General features: G+C 39.0%; 1 long non-coding RNA gene across 1 annotated transcript; it reads left to right on the forward strand.

Moving 5' to 3' along the window:
* The first annotated feature begins 678 nt into the window (after positions 1 to 678).
* On the forward strand, positions 679 to 8,447 carry LOC144584513 (uncharacterized). Its single transcript, XR_013538814.1, has 3 exons — positions 679 to 750; positions 2,386 to 4,654; positions 4,799 to 8,447. It is a non-coding gene; the product is annotated as an uncharacterized LOC144584513 (long non-coding RNA).
* The last annotated feature ends 3,586 nt before the right edge of the window (positions 8,448 to 12,033 follow it).

Raw genomic sequence — 12,033 nt, forward strand, 5'->3', positions numbered from 1 at the left:
AATCCTGGAACAGCTTCTTTTAAATTACTTAGGAGAATGTTTTTGGAAACTCAATGAATGTTCAGAACATACTGATCTACTGGGAATATATGCACTGCACACAATTTAACATTTGAAATGAATGGGAAAATAGTAACTTGTCTTTTCTGCATGCTGTTTTCAACTTCTTTTCTTATACTTTCTTCATTTACAGAGTTGTATATCTTCTGTCCGTCTTTCTCTCTCACTTTCAGTTTCTCAGTCTATAGTCTGCAACATTGTAAAGTTTATGCCAATGGAATGAAAAGTCTTGCAGGTTCTGTCATCTGATAGGTTCATACCAGTGACTGACTTTTTGCCTGCCACCTGCTCTTTGCCACAAGGAAAATGGCTAGCACATGATGACCAGACCAGCTACAAACACAATAATGACATGTTATACAGTGGGGTCTTGACTTAAGAACTTAATCCGTATTGGAAGGTGGTTCTCAAGTCAAAAAGTCTGTAAGTCAAGTCTCCATTGACCTACAGTGCATTGAAAACCGATTAATCCCGTAACAGGCCGTTTTTGTTCCATTTTGGTTTTTTTCTGGTCTGTAAGTCATTTCTCAGGCTGCAAGTCAAACCTAAATTTTGCAGCCAGAGAAGTCTGTAACTCAAAAAGTCTGTAAGTCAAGCCGTCTGTAAGTCAAGGGTCCATTGTACTTTGAATCTGCACTGGTTAAGAGACTACCCATACTAGCAACCACAGATATTTAAGGCAACCAAAAGGTAAACCATCTCTCTCTCTCTCTCTCTCTCTCTCTCTCTCTCTCATGCTCTGCTCTTTATGTTAAGAAAATCATATAACAGTGTAAGAAAAGCTCTGCTGGATTAGACCAATAACCCCTTTTGGTCAGTGTTCTGGGTTCATAGAGGTCTGTGGGAAGCCCACTAGCAAGACACAAAGGTAATGGTACCTTCCCACTTGTGCTCCAAAGCAATGGGTAGGCAGATGCATGTGGAAGGCATTATACACTTTATATATCTATCATAACTAGCAGCCTTTGATAATTTGACCCTTCATGAACTTGTCCAAACCTATTACAATCAATTCAGGTTAGTAACAACCACTATATTGATTACAAAAAAGCTGTCATTTAGAGAAGTGACTTGTTATTTTTATATTATTTTTGTATTCTTACTACTGGGTGAGGAGGAAGAAGGTGCTTTAGGTATTTGGCACTTTCTTTTCTTTTGAGCGTTTTTGCCTCAAGTGCCAAAATAAGCTCATCAACCTTGCCTACTTTGCAGCATGACTTGCAAAGCAGGTCACTATCTGATGTTCTATCTAGGGCAGCAAATTTTGGGTGGCAGCTTCTGATTCTTGAAATCTAGCAGTCAAGGGAGAAGACTGGACCTGACAGAAAGCATGGACTAGCCAGTGAATTGTCTCCTTCCTGTCTCCTCAGTTTGAAGTTTCTAAGTGGAAGATGGGACAACTTGACTTGTAAGCTTGCAAACCTATGGCTGGTTTATTTGTGTGTTTGTGGTCTACAACACTTGGATTTTGTCCAGATTTCAGGTATGATTTAACCATTTAAGAAAGCACTCAACGTTTTGTGGAGAAGAGACTACCAACAGGATACAGAATAAAGACTGCAGTGAGATATTTTACAGCTCCCCACCCCATTCTTGCTTACTCTCCTTTAAAAACATGTTTTAATCTAATACTCAGAACTCGTTTCACTACACTCGATACATGTAATAACTGCAAAAGAAAAACAGTGATAGAGAAAAGGTGAACACACTGTCACATGAATACCAATGCTTCTACACTCTAGATTTTCCCCTCCTGCAGAGGACCTGATGTTTTTTAAAGTGCTTGTTACACAGATTTGTGTGTAACATGCTGTTTCTCCCTCAACTTAACTCTGAGTAATGACAGCCTTAGCTGAGATGTTAAATGTGAATAGAAACTAGATTGAATAATGATGCATGGATGATTCCTGGACCTAGAAGTTATTAGTTAGGTAGTTACGTGCCATCAAGTCAGAACCAATGAACAGTGACCCTAATAGGATTTTCAAGGTAAGTGAGATATTTAAGGAGTGGTTTTACCTCTACTCTCCCAGCGGGTTTCTGTTGCCAAGTGGGGATAAGAGCCCTTGTCTCCAGTCTGTCACTCTACCCACTACACCAAACTAGGTACCTAGAAACCATTAGATTTTTTTAAAAAATGAGAAGAAAAATTGTATTATTGGTACAAGGCAGCAAAGATTTGAAATGATTCATGGAGAAAGTTAAAGAAGAGAGTATAAACTCTAGATTAGAGTTGAAGTAAAAAAATAATCATTGAAAAAGAATGCAATAACTTTAATATTGATGATAAAGAAATCAAAATTAAGGATTTTTTTTGTATCCTAGGTTCAATTTTTAATCAACATTGGGACTGCAGCCAAGAAGTCAGAAGACAAAGATTTGGAAGGCCAGCTATGAAACAACTAGAAAAGACCCTTAGGAGAAGATTCTGAGAAAGGATATTCATTCAAAATGTAGTATTGGAACAGAGCTTTACAGATACCATGGACCATCACAAAAATCTTTAAATGCATTCTAGATCAAATCAAGCCTGAACTCTCACTAAAAACTTAAATGACTAAAACAAGACTATTGTACTTTGGATGTATTGTGAGAAGATAAAACTCACAGGAAAGACAATAATACTAGGAGAAGTGGAAGGCAATAGGAAAATAGTAACACCAAACATGAGAAGGACTGCTTCAACAGAGAACCATGTCTTTGAGTTTGCAAGCCCAGAAACAGGACTATTAGTTACAGGACCTTTTGAAGTTCAGTAATTAGTAGGGTCGTTATTAGTCAGAAATGAATACATTGGATGTAACAATCTAACTCAGTTCTAAGATTCAGAATCATTTGAAAATGCAGATTTAAGGGCTCAGAAGAAAGATCCATAACATTGTGATCTCTTTGGGGGGGGGGGGATTCTATGGTTCAGCTCAGAGGCAAGGCAAACAAACAAAGCCAAAGATTATGAGGATGCAAGAGAAGCAAGTAGCAGTGCTGCGATGAGTACCATCAAACAATGCATCTCTGTTTGCACTATGCACTGAAAATGGGAAGCACTTTCCACAGTAATAGGGAAAAAAGAACACAAACTGAGGTAAATATATTTGGTACAGCCCTGATTTCCAAGTCATTTTGTACCTTCCAGCTGATACATATGAGAAGACTCTATTATAGGGCCATCACGGTTTGAGGAAAAATAAAAGATGTATGCCACTCTGGTGAGAACTGAATAGGATTCAACCCATTTGACTACTTCCTCAGCATGTAGGTCATGTTCAGTGAAATGGATAACTGATGTAGTTGCCATTTGACCATGATGCAACCCTATTTAATTTCCCGTCAGACTGTCTTGGTAGCTACAATGCCTTGAGAATATCTTACAACAAGGTAGTTAATTAGAACACATCTTGAGGGGGAAAATACAGACTGTTCATTAATGAGACCAGTTTTTCACTCTCTTAGCTTCAGTGAAGTTATATTGTAGTGATTTAGACTGAATTAACCATGGAGTTAAAGAGATTGTTTTGAAGTGTGAAATCTTGAGTTTCAAGGAAGACTTTAACTAGAATATATTTATTGCTGGCAAAAAATATTAGCATATGGATCAGTGAATATCCAGGTTTAAAAAGACATAAAAGTACAGTATATATCATGTAGGAAAGAGGGTTGTACACTTTCACAATACATTTTTGTACTTTTTTAGGTTTTGCTTTAAACTTGGTGTTCTTTTGGGCACAAATAATAGCTTCAGAGTAGAGTAGATGAAGGCTGAACTGCCACGTATGAAAAAAAATCATCTTTCCGCAGTACAATGCTCTTATATAGTTGTGGTGACATAATAAATAGCAGGAAACAAGAACCTTCTTGTCATATGCTTACTGCTGTTCATGATAAAATTGATTTTTGAAGCCTCTGTGTTAGTCTCTTTAGAGTTGCTTTCAAGTTGTTCAAAAACATGTCCCCTTGGTGGCATGTGGGAAGGGCAGAAGGGATAATCCCAGTTTTAAAAGAAAGGACCCCCTACTGTCAACTCACCCCACGAGCCATCTGTGCTATATCCCATACTATTTGTGATGTCATACACAGCTGTTTCTACCCCAGAAGCTACAGAATACGAGTTGCTCTACCAAGGCCTTCCTTTAAATTCGCAAAATGGATGCTTCGGTTGAGCATTGTCTCAGGTGTTATTGCTTCAGTGATCTCTGAGCTGTAATTAAGCCAGCACAAGTAACATAGCAGTTAAGACTTACTTTGGGCATTATGTTCCAAAATATTGACTGAAAAGACAAAGGTCCATCCAGTATTGACGTTTCAACAGAACAAGTTTATTAATTACAGATAGTTGCTGGAATAATTCATAAGCACATTCTTCAAGATTCATCAATCATCAATATTAACCTATTCTAATAATTATCACAGGTTGCACTCTAACTAATCACTCTTCAGACCCTCCCCCCAAAAAACTATCTTTCTCCCTCTGATTCCAGACTCTGACTCTGACTGGCTCCCCTCTCAGGCTCCGCCTTTTAGCATCTCTTTCAGCCCAGCCTCTTAGCCACATTTACATATAACATGAATAATGCCTAATTTACAATGCATAACTTAGGTCAGTGGTTCTTAACCTTTGTTACTCGGATGTTTTCGAACTGCAACTCCCAGAAATCCCAGCCAGCACAGTTGGTGGTGAAGGCTTCTGGGAGTTGCAGTCCAAAACTCCTGAGTAACCCAAAGTTAAGAACCAGTGACTTAGGTGAATGCTACACCAATCTTACCTGAGTCAGCAAAGTTCTTCATAGTGTTTTAACATTTGATTTCACTATGTACATGTTGTACTTTCCTGGAAGACTATTAGAACAATTTGAGATGAGATGAAAGGGAGAGATTAGATTTTGAGCATGACAGTGAATTACGAGTCTAATGCATGAACAGCAGTGAGCATTCAGGTTTCCTGCAGGTTTAGAATGACAGTTTTTTTTTTTTTTTGTTCTCAATGAGCATTCCATTTGTTTCACAGGGAACGTGAAGTATAATACTAGTAATGAGAGGGTGCAAGTTGAGGGTGTAAAGGTGTTAAATTCGAAAACATTAAAGTAGTAAAGGTAAAGGTTCCCCTTGACAATTTTTGTCCAGTTGTGTTCGACTCTAGGGGGCGGTGCTCATCCCCATTTCCAAGCCATAGAGCCAGCGTTATTGTCCGAAGACAATCTTCCGTGGTCACATGGCCAGTGCGACTTAGACACGGAACGCTGTTATCTTCCCACTGAAGTGGTACCTATTTATCTACTTGCATTTGCATGCTTTCGAACCGCTAGATTGGCGGGAGCTGGGACAAGTGACGGGCGCTCACTCCCTCATGTGGATTCGATCTTATGACTGCTTGGTCTTCTGACCCTGCAGCACAGGCTTCTGTGGTTTAGCCCACAGCGCCACCACGTGTGGCCCGTATTTAATCCAATGTTGTTGTTTCGTGTCTATATTCAGGGATTGGGTGGGCAATGATCTATCTGCTTTGTTAGTAATAGGTGATACATTGATTCAGCTTGTGAACCTAACCTAATATCACTCATTTGAAACAACATGTAGGCCAAAGCACAATTGTCCTTTGAAATTAATGCAATCACAAAGCTTACAATGGAATTTCTATTGAAAATGCCCATAAAAATATAGTGATGAAAATAGCATTCAAAATACATTATACAGTATCAGGAAAACTGAATTAAAATGTGTATATTAGACAACATTGCACTTCTTAGACAAAACAGCAAACACAAATACATGCTTTAGGAGAATTGGACAGAAAATTGATTATGAATGTTTGTGTCAGCTCAATAAGTTCTGTATAAACCATACTCAAAGCTAGAAAAACAAGAGAGCTGTGTTGATAGACTGAAATATGAGGTTGTCAGTTGTTTTGTATGTCAGACATTAACCTTTCTTGTAAGTTTGTAAGTAAATCCCACCTCAACTCCTTGTCCATTTTGAAAAGGGGAAGGAAAAAATGTAAAGTATACTGAAGTGAGATGTGTGACTTGAAGAATGTAGCATCAAAGGGGAGAATGGATTGTAAAGGTTAAACTAAAAAAGATGATATGTGATTTCTGGTTGGATTCCTCCCATTAAGGATACAAGGAAAGGATTGTCAGGAAAATAAGGGCCATGAAAAAGCTTACTTTAAAACCTCCCCTCAAATATGTTCCCTACTCAATATTTTCAGGCTTTTATTCAGGCAGAGAGAATCTAAAATGATGTCTTTTTACATCATTGAAGGATTGTGAAGAAACAGATAGCAGTGCACAACCAGAATATTTAAAGACTAAGGTCAACCTGAACAATACTCTGAAGAAACACTGATCAACTACATCTTTTTTCTTTCTTCTTGTTGTTGTTTAGTCGTTTACTTATGTCTGACTCTTCGTGACCCCATGAACCAGAGCACACCAGGCCCTCCTGTCTTCCACTGTCTCCTGGAGTTGGGTCAAATTCATGTTGGTTGCGATGACATTGTCCATACTCAAATCTCATCCTCTGTTGTCCCCTTCTCCTCTTGCCTTCGCAATTTCCCAACATCAGGGGCTTTTCCAGGGAGTCTTCTCTTCTCATGAGATGGCCAAAGCATTGGAGACTCAGCTTCAGGATCTGTCCTTCCATTGAGTACTCAGGGTTGATTTCCTTCAAAATCAATAGGTTTGTTCTCTTTGCAGTCCAGGGGACTCTCAAGAGTCTCCTCCAGCACCGCAATTCAAAAGATTCAATTCTTCAGTGGTCAGCCTTCTTTATGGTCCACCTCTCACTTCCATACATCACTACTAGAAAAACCATACCTTTGACTATGTGGACCTTTGTCAGCAAGGTGATGTCTCTGCTTTTTAAGATGCTGTCGAGGTTTGTCATTGCTTTCCTCCCAAGAAGCAGGCATCTTTTAATTTCATGGCTGCTGTCACCATCTGCAGTGATCATGGAGCCCAAGAAAGTAAAATCTGTCACTGCCTCCATATCTTCCCCTTCTATTTGCCAGGAGATGAGGGGACTAGTGGCCATGATCTTAGTTTTTTTCATGTTGAGCTTCAGACCAGTTTTTGCCCTCTCCTCTTTCACCCTCATTAAGTGGTTTTTTAATTCCTCCTCACTTTCTGCCATCAGAGTGGTATCATCTGCATATCGGAGGTTGTTGATATTTCTTCGGGCTATCTTAATTCCAGTTTGGGATTCATCCAGTCCAGCCTTTCGCATGATGTATTCTGCATATAAGTTAAATAAGCAGGGGGACAATATACAATTTTGAACCAATCAGTTGTTCTGTATCCTGTTCTAACTGTTGCTTCCTGTCCCACGTATAGATTTCTCAGGAGATAGATAAGGTGAACGATCAGGCACTCCTATTTCTTTAAGAACTTGCCATAGTTTGCTGTGGTCCACACAGTCGAAGGCTTTTGCATAGTCAATGAAGCAGAAGTAATGTTTTTCTGGAACTCTCTGGCTTTCTCCACAATCCAGCACATGTTAGCAATGTTTTCTTTCTTACTTTAGTGTAAATGCAGGGGGCTCAAACGCTACACCAGTGGTCCCCAACCTTGGGTCCTCATATACTCTTAGACTGAAACTCCCAGAAGCGTTCACCAAACCTTCCCCATATTCAAGTCTGTTCATGTGACCACAAAAGGAGACCAAAAGCATTCCTTGCTGCTTGCTTGCACTTCTATTTATAGCCCTGCAGGTGGTGTTGTGACAAAGAACTGTATTAATAATCTGTGATAAGGCCTTCCTTCCTCTCGGTTTCTTCAGCTTGTTAGCTCCTTTGGTTAGAGATGGAACTTTTCCTTCTTAAGCTGTTAAAAAGGCAAATAGACATGAATGCTACCTATGGATGAGAAGCTGTAAGAAAAGAAAAGAAAAGAAACTAGTGGGAGGTAGCCTTTGCAAAAGACAGCATGTGCTGGTGCTGCTTTGTGTGTATATGTGCATAGCTCATCTACTCCCATGAGGTAAGGAGCCAGGTACTTTGGCAAAGCATTACTTTGTATCTCATCCTCCTCACAAGGCAAGAGGTGAAAGGGAAGGTGTCTGTGTGCTTGCCTTCCCTTTTCTGCATTGGTTCAAGTGATCACACTTCCAAACTGATGTCTTTAAAAAAGAACTCAAAGCCCCAGGAACAGAGGGGGAAAACTACAGATTTCTGGAGGTGGAAACAACTCTAGGCTGATTCACATTTCCCTTTGTGTCATGCAATCAAAGGAAAAATGGGAATCAACCAGCCCCAAATTCAATAGTATTTCCTGCATGTTGTATCAGTGTGGTCAGCCCCCAAACATTGGAAAAACTGGCTTTGAATCACTGTATTTTCAACAATGTAGCACTGAATAATGGCTGACACCTCTTTTTTCTGATAGCTTTCTTATTAGCCATACGGTAGGCAGTCTGTGTATAATATGTGTGTACCAAATGCATTGTATATACACAGTGTACATACATATATCAAATAAGGATAATTGCCTAAGAAATAATAACTAAAATATTTAATTTGATTTTAAAAACTTCTTTTTCTTTGTCAGGGTTGGGAGTAATTCTGTAGTGCTTCTGGATGAGAAGGATCAAGGTGTTGTAATTTTACAGGAAATGCCCAAATGTACTCACATTCCTTATATTTTTTGGAGAAGCCCATTCCAAAACCAGTATATCTGGAAACATTGCCCTTTCTCTGTTGGAAATAAGTGCATTTGGCCAGTGGAGATGTTTGGGAATTTCATACAGTTCATTTTTAATAAGAACTCACCAGAGTTCAGAAATTTCTCCATACATAGGACAAAAAAGGGAAATGAAAAAAAAATATTTTTAAAAAAGGAAATTATAAAGGAAACTTACCTTAAGCAAAGGACTTTACACATGGAAAGGTTTTTTAGTCTGTCATAAGCTATCAGCTTATTGGACACACAAGTCTTCTCTGTGGGAGAAGTATTCTGTGCAGTTAACTTCTGTGGTATCTTTTCCCCCAATGATAGAACAATGTGCTAGTATGTCTAATTGGCATTTTGCATTTTTCTACCTACTTCCGTTCCTTCTAAATAATATGTGCCTGTGAAGATGAACCAGCACAAGTGGATGAACCCAGAAGTCAGCCATCCCCTCACTCGCCCAAGGTAGAAGGATTAGACACCATCTTTAAGCTTACCTTCAGTGGTCCAAACTATGGCATTGGGAGAAGGCAGGAAGTTGGGAAAAGAAGAAGGTGGGAAATCTGTAGCAGGAAAGGATCAACCAACGGTGGAAAGCTTTTTGATGACAGAGGAGAAGAATGGGAGCGGGCTAGAGGGGATAAGGAAGGAAAAGAGAAGCTGGTGTTCAGAAGAGTGGGAGAGCCTGGAGGTAGAGGGTAGAGAAGAAGACAAGAAAGTGCCAAAGGGCCCTATGTATTCTCCTTTCCTCATAAGGGGGAGAAAAAGGATGATCATGAGAGGAAGGTTCCAAAGGGAAAGGAAGGTGAGGGAATTGAAATACATTTAGGAGAGGTAAAACTGATGGAATGGACAGTCTATATTTACCCTGGAGGAAGGTGGTGCATCTACCCAATACCAACCAATGTGATGCTTCCCAAAGTCAATTGGGCTCAGCACCCATGTTGCGGGACTGTTTGTGCCATGTGGAGCAATTTCATGTGGAAACCTACCAATTGTGAGAAGTTTGGAATGGCCCTTTGTTAAAAGACATGTTTGAGATGTTGGGATGACAGGAGATGTAACCTGAAACATTGTTGGTTGCTGGTCCTGTTTGACCCACTGAAGTTGTTGTTCATACCACTCTGTTAAAAAGATATTAAACAGTTTTATAATGTTGCCCTGTCTCCTGTGGTGACTTTCTTAAAGCATGAGGAACTGCTTGCCTTAAAATTAGAACCCAATCCCAGTGCCTCAAAGAAAGATGAACAAGGCTGCAGTCTTACTTAGGAGTAAAGTATGTTGAAAACAGCAAGGATTACTTCAGAATTAAATTCCTTTGAATTGATATTAATATCTTCTGCTTTGTCTTCTTCTTCTTCTTAAAGATGAGTTTGAATGGGACAGAAGAAGGCTTCTGTTTATTATATTCTTGGCTTTCTACCCCCTATGAATGCTTTTCATTCAAAACCGTTCTCTGAACACACACACAGCAAATGAAAGGTGTAGAACAACACAGAATATAAATTGTAATACTACATATTTTTAAATCATTTTTTTACCGATGGACAATTATTTCTTATAAGCGAGCAGAACACTCCCTGCAGCACAATGTGCACAGCCAAGTAAAAGAGGAAAAGCTGGCAGCAAAATACATCAATTCCTACTAAAATTATCTCATGTTCTTTCCTCATTTTTTTTTTTTTTTTGCCAGTGTCTAAGTGATTCATGAAGCCAAGTTAGCATTCATAAATCTAGGCTAAAGAAGTCAAACATCAGCTTGTAGTTCTATCAATGTAAAATGTGGCTTATAATTGTTGCTGTTATTGTTTCTGTTACTGTATGTCACAACTATACCTACTGTATATGATATTTCATTTGCTGCATTTGGAAAGCTAAAGAATTCTGGCTTGCCGTGGATAAATCAGTTGTGCAGGTGCCCCTTGGTCAGTTGCTTTCAGTAGAAATGGAAGTGGCTAAATGAACCACAGACTCTCCAGTATTTATTGTAGCATCTAAACCTACAGTAGTGGAATCTGGCATTATGCCTTGCTTTTCCCATGGCAAGCCAGTGGAATAACCTATGGTTTGTTCTAGACTTATATTTCTGGCTTTTCCCAGCAGAAACAAGCCAGATATCAGACTCGGACACTGTGATAAAAGCTCCTAAGTTAAAATAAAGTTTGCTTAGTCACTCCTACTTGCAGTGGCAGCCGATCAGGAAGCATGAAGCATACAGGTCACAAAAGACCAGTCAAGGGCCTTCCTTTCTTCCTCTTTTCAAAATTGCATCAGGCCTCTGTCTCAACACACATTTACATAGTCCCTCAAGACCACATTATACATTAGCACAGCGGTAAGAAATAAGGCAGTAGATTGATTTGTATTAGGCGTGGTCAAGTTATTACTAGCTATGGGTATAAAATTAAATTGAAAACTATATGTAGATGGAAATTTGTGTATTTATATAAATAGATTAAAAATGGGTGCTTCAGACAAATTCAGACACTTTTGGGAATCTGTTATTTAAGCTTTGTTGCTCAACGTAGTTGCTCAAATAAATAATTGTAAACTGAATATAGCCTATGAAAAAAAGACAAAATTATTTCTCTTGCCTATTTGTGTAGGGTAAGAGCAAACTTGTTGCTCAGGCAACAGAGGAAGAGCTTCAAAATATTGGGAAAATAATGGACTAATTAAGCCATGAAAGGATACATTACATTGGAATCTTATGTGGATTTCAAATGCCACGTGCAAGCAAATAAATATAATGTTGGGTGTCATCCTTTCTGGTTAGGAAGACAGCGTGAAGAAATTCTGGCTGTTTGTGTGATGGAAGGTTAAACATGCAGAGCGTGACTCTCCACCTGAATGACAACAGATCTGATGTTGCCATGCCGTTAAATTGTCCTTATGTCAAGTACATGCTAAGAGCTTAAGCCTATTATCTACAATTGTTTGTAACTGGTTTTCTCTGTGTTAAAAAAGAAAGGAAAGGAAAGGTAGCTTTAACAAAACATTTATTATATTCTTGGCTTTCTACCCCCTATGAATGCTTTTTGTGGAGAGTTTTGTGTTTGACTCAGGCAGGTATGTCTTACTTTGAGGTACCCCAGTTCCCTGTCTCCACCATCTAACCACACAGCTAGTCACAGACATTTAGCAAACTGTGGTCACTGAGAAAAGTTTTTCCTCACAGCCTTTCTGAGGCATGTTTCCCCCTACCTCTACCTGTCATGAATTTGATTATGAAAATAGAATAGAGTTGTATTTCATAGGATTTATTTCAGAGCTGCAACGAAAAAGCTAGAAATCTGCTTGTGTCCAGGTGCTAATT

Source organism: Pogona vitticeps, chromosome 1, assembly GCF_051106095.1.
Source record: "Pogona vitticeps strain Pit_001003342236 chromosome 1, PviZW2.1, whole genome shotgun sequence".
Taxonomy (NCBI): domain Eukaryota; kingdom Metazoa; phylum Chordata; class Lepidosauria; order Squamata; family Agamidae; genus Pogona; species Pogona vitticeps.